General features: G+C 48.2%; 4 non-coding genes and 3 pseudogenes across 4 annotated transcripts; all 7 read right to left on the bottom strand.

Annotated features, from left to right (window-relative positions):
• Positions 1–748: 748 nt before the first annotated feature.
• On the bottom strand, positions 749–951 carry LOC123355001 (annotated as a pseudogene).
• A 2,333-nt stretch (positions 952–3,284) lies between these two features.
• LOC123354992 lies at positions 3,285–3,470 on the bottom strand. The gene has a single exon (XR_006574995.1). It is a non-coding gene; the product is annotated as a U2 spliceosomal RNA (small nuclear RNA).
• Positions 3,471–4,680: 1,210 nt separating this feature from the next.
• On the bottom strand, positions 4,681–4,871 carry LOC123354979. Its single transcript, XR_006574983.1, has one exon. It is a non-coding gene; the product is annotated as a U2 spliceosomal RNA (small nuclear RNA).
• Positions 4,872–5,300: 429 nt separating this feature from the next.
• LOC123355000 lies at positions 5,301–5,503 on the bottom strand (annotated as a pseudogene).
• A 2,333-nt stretch (positions 5,504–7,836) lies between these two features.
• Positions 7,837–8,022, bottom strand: LOC123354991. The gene has a single exon (XR_006574994.1). It is a non-coding gene; the product is annotated as a U2 spliceosomal RNA (small nuclear RNA).
• Positions 8,023–9,232: 1,210 nt separating this feature from the next.
• Positions 9,233–9,415, bottom strand: LOC123354987. Its single transcript, XR_006574990.1, has one exon. It is a non-coding gene; the product is annotated as a U2 spliceosomal RNA (small nuclear RNA).
• Positions 9,416–9,997: 582 nt separating this feature from the next.
• LOC123354999 lies at positions 9,998–10,200 on the bottom strand (annotated as a pseudogene).
• Positions 10,201–11,775: the final 1,575 nt, after the last annotated feature.

Below are 11,775 nucleotides of genomic sequence, written 5' to 3'. Positions count from 1 at the left end.
CTGGGAGCCTGTGCAGCGCAGCAGAGCGCCTCTGGACAGGGCCCGGTTCCTTGGACTGCAGTGCAGGAACCACAGGGTCTGTCCCCTGGGACATAGTCAGGTCCCCTCAGCATAAAATCTCATATTAAAAAAGATTAAACTGATAAGAACAGATACAAATTTTAGATAATGTTTCTTCAAGATTCCCAAGACACAGACCAGGTTTTCATCTCGAGGCCAAAAGACCAAAACATCAAAACAATTGATCACGGCCTTGGATAGGCCAAGAGAGTACTCACCCCATCTGAGCTTGATCTGAGCTTAAAGAGCCGAGAAGCGATGCTGGTGCTTTGCGGCACAGCGCACACCCCCTGCCCCCATCGCTTTCTACCTCGCCGGGGGCGAGCGCTCAGCCACGCAACGAACACCGTAGCGAGGTAACTCTAAGTGAGGCTCTCACTTCCCTAAAATGACTCCAGTGGAAGAATTCAAAGCAAGACAATTCTGTTAAAAAAAAAAAAGAAAGAAAAAAAGAGACAGTTCCCTGTACGCTCCTCCTTTCCACAAAAACCCACCCACTGACCTGCTGCCCCCGAGCCGCTCGCGCACCCCCCCCCCCCCGACACTTTTTTTTTTCTTTAATTATTTTCCTTGAGTCACGCTAGGAATGTGACTCAAAGGGCCACAACCTTCCTCCTCTTCTGCTCCTATGAACTAGCCCTCGTCTGGGCAAAACATTTACAGAGACTGTTTCCTAGGTTAAGAGGGTGGCATTTTCCCAATGGGAAAAGGGATGGAAATTTTCTCTTCTGTGGGGAGACGAGGGAAAGAACGAGCCAAACCATGCCATTAATTCCGTCTCCCTATTCCAAAAAATCATTGTAATAGCTAGTCCTGAGATAGAGGAAGTATCAGTTATTAAAGTGATAAGAACAGATTTAAAACTTTGATTCCAGCGAATGTTAAAATGATCTAAACTACAGGTTAATAAAAGTATTTCTAGTCCTCTGCACAGAACGCTTAAATTATCCCCAAATCGCAAGTTTGGGTTTAAAAAGTCATAAAAGGCACATCATCCAGTATCTGACACTTGGTGAAATCTCAGTCTAGAACGTACAACCATTTTGGGGGTTGTGCCCTGCTTCTCAACAGTCTGCCCTGAGGTTGCCACTCATAGTCACGAGCTACTCCAGACGGCTCAAGCCCCTCCCTCTCATGGATCAGTAACTGGTTAGCAGATAGGAAAGAAAGGGTAGGAATCAAGAGTCAGTTTTTACAACTGAAAGGGGTAAATAGCAGGCTTCCAAAGTATGAGACGAGACTACAGGCATTAGGGCTTGTCAGCTTAGACAAGAGATGACTAAGATCCCTATAGGATACAGCACCGGTTCTCAACCAGGCGTCTGCCAAAGGAAACCTGGGCTCGACCCACCTCCGCGGGCCACCAAGCCTGCCTGCCTGGTTTGCAGCAGGGGAGGGGCACAACAAAAAATTGCAGCATCACTGCAGAACACAAGAGAGAGCTGTCCCCCTGCCATCATCGGTAAGGGTTGCCTCCCAGCCACAAACAGGCAGCAGCTAGCCAAGGAAACACACACCACCGCTCTGTTCAAGGCGCAAAAGTCCGACCCCCATTCTGCTTTCTTCCCACGAGATGAGATAACAATCTCACAAAACTGGGGCGGAAACGCATAACGGTTACTCTCCAGGAAAAGCTGTGCTTGTGCTTGTGCTTGTGCTTTTGCTTTTGCTTTTCCGGAGCGGGGAAGCAGAGGAAGACAAAAGATTTATACCATCTGAAGAGAAACCAGAACAACCTGCAGAGGCACTGCCAGGGGAAAGGCGCCTTCCGCTCAACTCGGAGTAACTACACCGACAGCCCCACTAAACCTCTCCCTTTTAGAGGAAATGTAATTGAACCGATTTAAATGCCAAATTGGCTTATGGGAACCGGGGACATTGGGAGCAAAACCAGCCCCTTGAGCAGCGACTCGCTTCGCTGCACGCAATGCACCGTGGGTATGGAAATGAGAGTTCCCCGCCGGCCTCCAGCGCTCAAAGGAGTGTTTTCTCAGGGCTGCGTTCCCCAGCTGGGCGGAGATTGGGATGCGGGGGAGGGGGAAAGCTGCTCTCCTGAGACAGTCCCGCTGACGCCCAGGCGCATGGCGGAGGGAGCCGGGCGGGAAGCCAGAGGGCAATCGGGCCCCCGCTGGGTTAGCAGGCTTAAAACCCAGGAGCAGACGCACACACCTTGCAAAGGAGCAGGAGCCGGGATCACGAGCAAGTGTCAACGTAGGGGGGAGGGGTAGCTCAGTGGCTTGAGCATTAGCCTGCTAAACCCAGGGTTGCAAGCTCAACCCCGGAGGGGGGCCCTTTAGTGGGGGATCGGTCCTGCAGTGAGCAGCGGGTTGAACCTCCTAGCAGCCTCTGATTTTACTAAGATGATGGGGTTTTTTTTCATTTGTTTGTTTGTTTGTTTTTAAAAGTGTAGGCCACAGAGTTTAGGCGTAGAAGTTTCTGGTGGTCAGGGAATAACGTACAGATTGTCGAGGGGGTGCAAAATTCAGTTTAAGATCAGGTGGCGTAAGGAATACATCATCTGCCATAGCCCCGATTGGGAGTAAAAGGTTAACGGGTCAACGTACAGACACTGAGATAGGAGGATAGGTTGTTCATATGACGGCTATGTTCAGGTGTGGAGTATAACGAGTGGATACGATGATGGGGCTGGGTTGACCCTCATTTGGTGAGATTTAACGTTCAGTGAGTTTACGGTTCGAGTTCATACGGTCCAACGGAAAACGTCTCTCGGTCATTGAGATTGTATCTGCCAGCCGGGGTGCGACCCGGCATTGTACCTGCTGCTTGGTCTGCCTCTGCTACAAAGTAGCTCACCTGAGATCCTCGGGGTTCGGTGAGCTGCAGCTAACCTGACCTGATGCACGGGAGCAGCTTTTAAACAGCGCCGTCTCTGCCTGTGCGTGCAAACAAAACAACCAACCAACCAACCATCTCCCCCCACAGCCCGGAAAGCCTTCATCCCTCATACTAACGGTTGAAAAGACTCGCCGCAGAAAAAAAGGATCCCAGCTCCTTAAACAATCCTCTAGCAAGACAAAGAACCTCACATATCTATCGACAGCCTCACAAAACATTAGACCCCAAGAAAACATAACAATATTTTATTGTAAAGAAGACAAGGGTTTCCAATCGGTTTTCAACAACTCGAACAAATCTGCTCTAAAGGGGCATCATTACAGTAAAATTCTTTCTGCTTTTCTAACCAGAAGATTCTCCCCAGAAGGAGAGGCACCACCGGTCCTGGAGGCACTGCAATACCAGGTCAATGCATGGGGTGGACAGAGCAAGCTCCTATTCCAGCCCCCTGTTTCAAAAATCAGTTTAATATACAGTCCTCAAATAAAGGACATATCAGATATTCAACTGATAAGAACAGATTTAAAGTTTATTAGAGAATATTTGAAAATGAACGATACAAAGTGTTTGAAGCGTCAGTTATCGTGTCATTGGTGGTAACATACAGGTTGTAGGGGGATATTAGCGTTTTGGTATTGGACAGCATAGATTTAAATGTTTATTAGAAAATGTTTAAGAATAGATGATACAGAGAGTTTGTAACATCAGTTATTGGTCATCAGGGGTGACATACAGAGTATAGGGGGATGCTAGTACTTTGGTATTGGACAGCACATAACTTATACAGTGTGCAATGTCCCCAATGTGGGGTATACTGTGGGCGAGTTCAAGATACAGTCAGCAAGCAGTGAGGGTACATCACGCATACAACAGTTAAAGACAGTCACAGGTATAAATAAGCAAGCCAGGTAATGGGGATAGAATGACCACTCGACCTGAGCTCATTTAAAGTTTATTAGGGAATATTTGAAAATAAACGATACAAAGTGTTTGCAGCGTCAGTTATTGTGTCATTGGGGGTAACATACAGGTTGTAGGGGGATATTAGCGTTTTGGTATTGGACAGCATATACCAGGGATAGAATGACCCTTAAGTTAAGGTCTGTCGCACTCGATCTTACCCAAAAGACCAAGAAGCACAGAGCTTTACATAACGGTGGGTGAGTTCAAGGTACAGCCAGCAAACAGTCAGGGTACATCACTCATACTACACTTGATCTTAGCCAAAAGGCCGAGAAGCACACTTGTGATCTTAGCCAAAAGGCCGAGAAGCACAGAGCTTTACATAACATATACAGTCTGCAACATCCCCAATGCAGGATATACGGTGGGTGAGTTCAAGGTACAGCCAGCAAAAAAACAGATCAAAACTCCCCCCGCCCTGCAAAGCTCTGTGCCTCTCGGCTCTCTGAGCCCAGATCAAGTACATCACTCATACTACACTCGATCTTAGCCAAAAGGCCGAGAAGACACTCGATCTTAGCCAAAAGGCCGAGAAGCACACTTGTGATCTTAACCAAAAAAAAAAAGACAGAGCCTACAGAGCACAAAGAACTTTGATCTGTTCTCCCTGGGGGAAGGTGCACCGTGCCGGAAGTACTGCATACCAGGCGGATGCATGGAACAGATGGAGCAAGCTCCAGTTCCAAAAAAAAAATCAATTTACTCTACAGCTCTCAAATACCTAGAAGACCAAGAAGCAAAGCTCTATCTACAAGGCACAAAGTTTTGATCTATTTTTTTGAACCACCGTGTTCTCCCTGGGGGAGGTGCACCGTGCCCGGAAGTACTGCAATACCAGGCTGATGCGTGGAGCGGATGGAGCAAGCTCCTATTCCAACTCCCTGTTCCAAAAATCAATTTAATATACAGTCCTCAAATAAAGGACATATCAGATATTAAACTGATAAGAACAGATACTACACTTGATCTTAGCCAGAAGGCCGAGAAGCGATGCTGGTGCTTTGCGGCACAGCGCACACCCCCTGCCCCCATCGCTTTCTACCTCGCCGGGGGCGAGCGCTCAGCCACGCAACGAACACCGTAGCGAGGTAACTCTAAGTGAGGCTCTCACTTCCCTAAAATGACTCCAGTGGAAGAATTCAAAGCAAGACAATTCTGTTAAAAAAAAAAAAGAAAGAAAAAAAGAGACAGTTCCCTGTACGCTCCTCCTTTCCACAAAAACCCACCCACTGACCTGCTGCCCCCGAGCCGCTCGCGCACCCCCCACCCCCCCGACACTTTTTTTTTTCTTTAATTATTTTCCTTGAGTCACGCTAGGAATGTGACTCAAAGGGCCACAACCTTCCTCCTCTTCTGCTCCTATGAACTAGCCCTCGTCTGGGCAAAACATTTACAGAGACTGTTTCCTAGGTTAAGAGGGTGGCATTTTCCCAATGGGAAAAGGGATGGAAATTTTCTCTTCTGTGGGGAGACGAGGGAAAGAACGAGCCAAACCATGCCATTAATTCCGTCTCCCTATTCCAAAAAATCATTGTAATAGCTAGTCCTGAGATAGAGGAAGTATCAGTTATTAAAGTGATAAGAACAGATTTAAAACTTTGATTCCAGCGAATGTTAAAATGATCTAAACTACAGGTTAATAAAAGTATTTCTAGTCCTCTGCACAGAACGCTTAAATTATCCCCAAATCGCAAGTTTGGGTTTAAAAAGTCATAAAAGGCACATCATCCAGTATCTGACACTTGGTGAAATCTCAGTCTAGAACGTACAACCATTTTGGGGGTTGTGCCCTGCTTCTCAACAGTCTGCCCTGAGGTTGCCACTCATAGTCACGAGCTACTCCAGACGGCTCAAGCCCCTCCCTCTCATGGATCAGTAACTGGTTAGCAGATAGGAAAGAAAGGGTAGGAATCAAGAGTCAGTTTTTACAACTGAAAGGGGTAAATAGCAGGCTTCCAAAGTATGAGACGAGACTACAGGCATTAGGGCTTGTCAGCTTAGACAAGAGATGACTAAGATCCCTATAGGATACAGCACCGGTTCTCAACCAGGCGTCTGCCAAAGGAAACCTGGGCTCGACCCACCTCCGCGGGCCACCAAGCCTGCCTGCCTGGTTTGCAGCAGGGGAGGGGCACAACAAAAAATTGCAGCATCACTGCAGAACACAAGAGAGAGCTGTCCCCCTGCCATCATCGGTAAGGGTTGCCTCCCAGCCACAAACAGGCAGCAGCTAGCCAAGGAAACACACACCACCGCTCTGTTCAAGGCGCAAAAGTCCGACCCCCATTCTGCTTTCTTCCCACGAGATGAGATAACAATCTCACAAAACTGGGGCGGAAACGCATAACGGTTACTCTCCAGGAAAAGCTGTGCTTGTGCTTGTGCTTGTGCTTTTGCTTTTGCTTTTCCGGAGCGGGGAAGCAGAGGAAGACAAAAGATTTATACCATCTGAAGAGAAACCAGAACAACCTGCAGAGGCACTGCCAGGGGAAAGGCGCCTTCCGCTCAACTCGGAGTAACTACACCGACAGCCCCACTAAACCTCTCCCTTTTAGAGGAAATGTAATTGAACCGATTTAAATGCCAAATTGGCTTATGGGAACCGGGGACATTGGGAGCAAAACCAGCCCCTTGAGCAGCGACTCGCTTCGCTGCACGCAATGCACCGTGGGTATGGAAATGAGAGTTCCCCGCCGGCCTCCAGCGCTCAAAGGAGTGTTTTCTCAGGGCTGCGTTCCCCAGCTGGGCGGAGATTGGGATGCGGGGGAGGGGGAAAGCTGCTCTCCTGAGACAGTCCCGCTGACGCCCAGGCGCATGGCGGAGGGAGCCGGGCGGGAAGCCAGAGGGCAATCGGGCCCCCGCTGGGTTAGCAGGCTTAAAACCCAGGAGCAGACGCACACACCTTGCAAAGGAGCAGGAGCCGGGATCACGAGCAAGTGTCAACGTAGGGGGGAGGGGTAGCTCAGTGGCTTGAGCATTAGCCTGCTAAACCCAGGGTTGCAAGCTCAACCCCGGAGGGGGGCCCTTTAGTGGGGGATCGGTCCTGCAGTGAGCAGCGGGTTGAACCTCCTAGCAGCCTCTGATTTTACTAAGATGATGGGGTTTTTTTTCATTTGTTTGTTTGTTTGTTTTTAAAAGTGTAGGCCACAGAGTTTAGGCGTAGAAGTTTCTGGTGGTCAGGGAATAACGTACAGATTGTCGAGGGGGTGCAAAATTCAGTTTAAGATCAGGTGGCGTAAGGAATACATCATCTGCCATAGCCCCGATTGGGAGTAAAAGGTTAACGGGTCAACGTACAGACACTGAGATAGGAGGATAGGTTGTTCATATGACGGCTATGTTCAGGTGTGGAGTATAACGAGTGGATACGATGATGGGGCTGGGTTGACCCTCATTTGGTGAGATTTAACGTTCAGTGAGTTTACGGTTCGAGTTCATACGGTCCAACGGAAAACGTCTCTCGGTCATTGAGATTGTATCTGCCAGCCGGGGTGCGACCCGGCATTGTACCTGCTGCTTGGTCTGCCTCTGCTACAAAGTAGCTCACCTGAGATCCTCGGGGTTCGGTGAGCTGCAGCTAACCTGACCTGATGCACGGGAGCAGCTTTTAAACAGCGCCGTCTCTGCCTGTGCGTGCAAACAAAACAACCAACCAACCAACCATCTCCCCCCACAGCCCGGAAAGCCTTCATCCCTCATACTAACGGTTGAAAAGACTCGCCGCAGAAAAAAAGGATCCCAGCTCCTTAAACAATCCTCTAGCAAGACAAAGAACCTCACATATCTATCGACAGCCTCACAAAACATTAGACCCCAAGAAAACATAACAATATTTTATTGTAAAGAAGACAAGGGTTTCCAATCGGTTTTCAACAACTCGAACAAATCTGCTCTAAAGGGGCATCATTACAGTAAAATTCTTTCTGCTTTTCTAACCAGAAGATTCTCCCCAGAAGGAGAGGCACCACCGGTCCTGGAGGCACTGCAATACCAGGTCAATGCATGGGGTGGACAGAGCAAGCTCCTATTCCAGCCCCCTGTTTCAAAAATCAGTTTAATATACAGTCCTCAAATAAAGGACATATCAGATATTCAACTGATAAGAACAGATTTAAAGTTTATTAGAGAATATTTGAAAATGAACGATACAAAGTGTTTGAAGCGTCAGTTATCGTGTCATTGGTGGTAACATACAGGTTGTAGGGGGATATTAGCGTTTTGGTATTGGACAGCATAGATTTAAATGTTTATTAGAAAATGTTTAAGAATAGATGATACAGAGAGTTTGTAACATCAGTTATTGGTCATCAGGGGTGACATACAGAGTATAGGGGGATGCTAGTACTTTGGTATTGGACAGCACATAACTTATACAGTGTGCAATGTCCCCAATGTGGGGTATACTGTGGGCGAGTTCAAGATACAGTCAGCAAGCAGTGAGGGTACATCACGCATACAACAGTTAAAGACAGTCACAGGTATAAATAAGCAAGCCAGGTAATGGGGATAGAATGACCACTCGACCTGAGCTCATTTAAAGTTTATTAGGGAATATTTGAAAATAAACGATACAAAGTGTTTGCAGCGTCAGTTATTGTGTCATTGGGGGTAACATACAGGTTGTAGGGGGATATTAGCGTTTTGGTATTGGACAGCATATACCAGGGATAGAATGACCCTTAAGTTAAGGTCTGTCGCACTCGATCTTACCCAAAAGACCAAGAAGCACAGAGCTTTACATAACGGTGGGTGAGTTCAAGGTACAGCCAGCAAACAGTCAGGGTACATCACTCATACTACACTTGATCTTAGCCAAAAGGCCGAGAAGCACACTTGTGATCTTAGCCAAAAGGCCGAGAAGCACAGAGCTTTACATAACATATACAGTCTGCAACATCCCCAATGCAGGATATACGGTGGGTGAGTTCAAGGTACAGCCAGCAAAAAAACAGATCAAAACTCCCCCCGCCCTGCAAAGCTCTGTGCCTCTCGGCTCTCTGAGCCCAGATCAAGTACATCACTCATACTACACTCGATCTTAGCCAAAAGGCCGAGAAGACACTCGATCTTAGCCAAAAGGCCGAGAAGCACACTTGTGATCTTAACCAAAAAAAAAAAGACAGAGCCTACAGAGCACAAAGAACTTTGATCTGTTCTCCCTGGGGGAAGGTGCACCGTGCCGGAAGTACTGCATACCAGGCGGATGCATGGAACAGATGGAGCAAGCTCCAGTTCCAAAAAAAAAATCAATTTACTCTACAGCTCTCAAATACCTAGAAGACCAAGAAGCAAAGCTCTATCTACAAGGCACAAAGTTTTGATCTATTTTTTTGAACCACCGTGTTCTCCCTGGGGGAGGTGCACCGTGCCCGGAAGTACTGCAATACCAGGCTGATGCGTGGAGCGGATGGAGCAAGCTCCTATTCCAACTCCCTGTTCCAAAAATCAATTTAATATACAGTCCTCAAATAAAGGACATATCAGATATTAAACTGATAAGAACAGATACAAATTTTAGATAATGTTTCTTCAAGATTCCCAAGACACAGACCAGGTTTTCATCTCGAGGCCAAAAGACCAAAACATCAAAACAATTGATCACGGCCTTGGATAGGCCAAGAGACTACTCACCCCATCTGAGCTCAAAGAACCAAGAAGTTATCTTATCTTAGCCAGAAGGCCGAGAAGCGATGCTGGTGCTTTGCGGCACAGCGCACACCCCCTGCCCCCATCGCTTTCTACCTCGCCGGGGGCGAGCGCTCAGCCACGCAACGAACACCGTAGCGAGGTAACTCTAAGTGAGGCTCTCACTTCCCTAAAATGACTCCAGTGGAAGAATTCAAAGCAAGACAATTCTGTTAAAAAAAAAAAGAAAGAAAAAAAGAGACAGTTCCCTGTACGCTCCTCCTTTCCACAAAAACCCACCCACTGACCTGCTGCCCCCGAGCCGCTCGCGCACCCCCCCCCCCCGACACTTTTTTTTTTCTTTAATTATTTTCCTTGAGTCACGCTAGGAATGTGACTCAAAGGGCCACAACCTTCCTCCTCTTCTGCTCCTATGAACTAGCCCTCGTCTGGGCAAAACATTTACAGAGACTGTTTCCTAGGTTAAGAGGGTGGCATTTTCCCAATGGGAAAAGGGATGGAAATTTTCTCTTCTGTGGGGAGACGAGGGAAAGAACGAGCCAAACCATGCCATTAATTCCGTCTCCCTATTCCAAAAAATCATTGTAATAGCTAGTCCTGAGATAGAGGAAGTATCAGTTATTAAAGTGATAAGAACAGATTTAAAACTTTGATTCCAGCGAATGTTAAAATGATCTAAACTACAGGTTAATAAAAGTATTTCTAGTCCTCTGCACAGAACGCTTAAATTATCCCCAAATCGCAAGTTTGGGTTTAAAAAGTCATAAAAGGCACATCATCCAGTATCTGACACTTGGTGAAATCTCAGTCTAGAACGTACAACCATTTTGGGGGTTGTGCCCTGCTTCTCAACAGTCTGCCCTGAGGTTGCCACTCATAGTCACGAGCTACTCCAGACGGCTCAAGCCCCTCCCTCTCATGGATCAGTAACTGGTTAGCAGATAGGAAAGAAAGGGTAGGAATCAAGAGTCAGTTTTTACAACTGAAAGGGGTAAATAGCAGGCTTCCAAAGTATGAGACGAGACTACAGGCATTAGGGCTTGTCAGCTTAGACAAGAGATGACTAAGATCCCTATAGGATACAGCACCGGTTCTCAACCAGGCGTCTGCCAAAGGAAACCTGGGCTCGACCCACCTCCGCGGGCCACCAAGCCTGCCTGCCTGGTTTGCAGCAGGGGAGGGGCACAACAAAAAATTGCAGCATCACTGCAGAACACAAGAGAGAGCTGTCCCCCTGCCATCATCGGTAAGGGTTGCCTCCCAGCCACAAACAGGCAGCAGCTAGCCAAGGAAACACACACCACCGCTCTGTTCAAGGCGCAAAAGTCCGACCCCCATTCTGCTTTCTTCCCACGAGATGAGATAACAATCTCACAAAACTGGGGCGGAAACGCATAACGGTTACTCTCCAGGAAAAGCTGTGCTTGTGCTTTTGCTTTTGCTTTTCCGGAGCGGGGAAGCAGAGGAAGACAAAAGATTTATACCATCTGAAGAGAAACCAGAACAACCTGCAGAGGCACTGCCAGGGGAAAGGCGCCTTCCGCTCAACTCGGAGTAACTACACCGACAGCCCCACTAAACCTCTCCCTTTTAGAGGAAATGTAATTGAACCGATTTAAATGCCAAATTGGCTTATGGGAACCGGGGACATTGGGAGCAAAACCAGCCCCTTGAGCAGCGACTCGCTTCGCTGCACGCAATGCACCGTGGGTATGGAAATGAGAGTTCCCCGCCGGCCTCCAGCGCTCAAAGGAGTGTTTTCTCAGGGCTGCGTTCCCCAGCTGGGCGGAGATTGGGATGCGGGGGAGGGGGAAAGCTGCTCTCCTGAGACAGTCCCGCTGACGCCCAGGCGCATGGCGGAGGGAGCCGGGCGGGAAGCCAGAGGGCAATCGGGCCCCCGCTGGGTTAGCAGGCTTAAAACCCAGGAGCAGACGCACACACCTTGCAAAGGAGCAGGAGCCGGGATCACGAGCAAGTGTCAACGTAGGGGGGAGGGGTAGCTCAGTGGCTTGAGCATTAGCCTGCTAAACCCAGGGTTGCAAGCTCAACCCCGGAGGGGGGCCCTTTAGTGGGGGATCGGTCCTGCAGTGAGCAGCGGGTTGAACCTCCTAGCAGCCTCTGATTTTACTAAGATGATGGGGTTTTTTTTCATTTGTTTGTTTGTTTGTTTTTAAAAGTGTAGGCCACAGAGTTTAGGCGTAGAAGTTTCTGGTGGTCAGGGAATAACGTACAGATTGTCGAGGGGGTGCA

This window comes from Mauremys mutica, chromosome 22 (genome assembly GCF_020497125.1).
Source record: "Mauremys mutica isolate MM-2020 ecotype Southern chromosome 22, ASM2049712v1, whole genome shotgun sequence".
Classification (NCBI taxonomy): Eukaryota; Metazoa; Chordata; order Testudines; family Geoemydidae; genus Mauremys; species Mauremys mutica.
The sequence above is the reverse complement of the archived record's forward strand: the minus strand, read 5'-3'. Positions and strand labels throughout refer to the sequence as shown.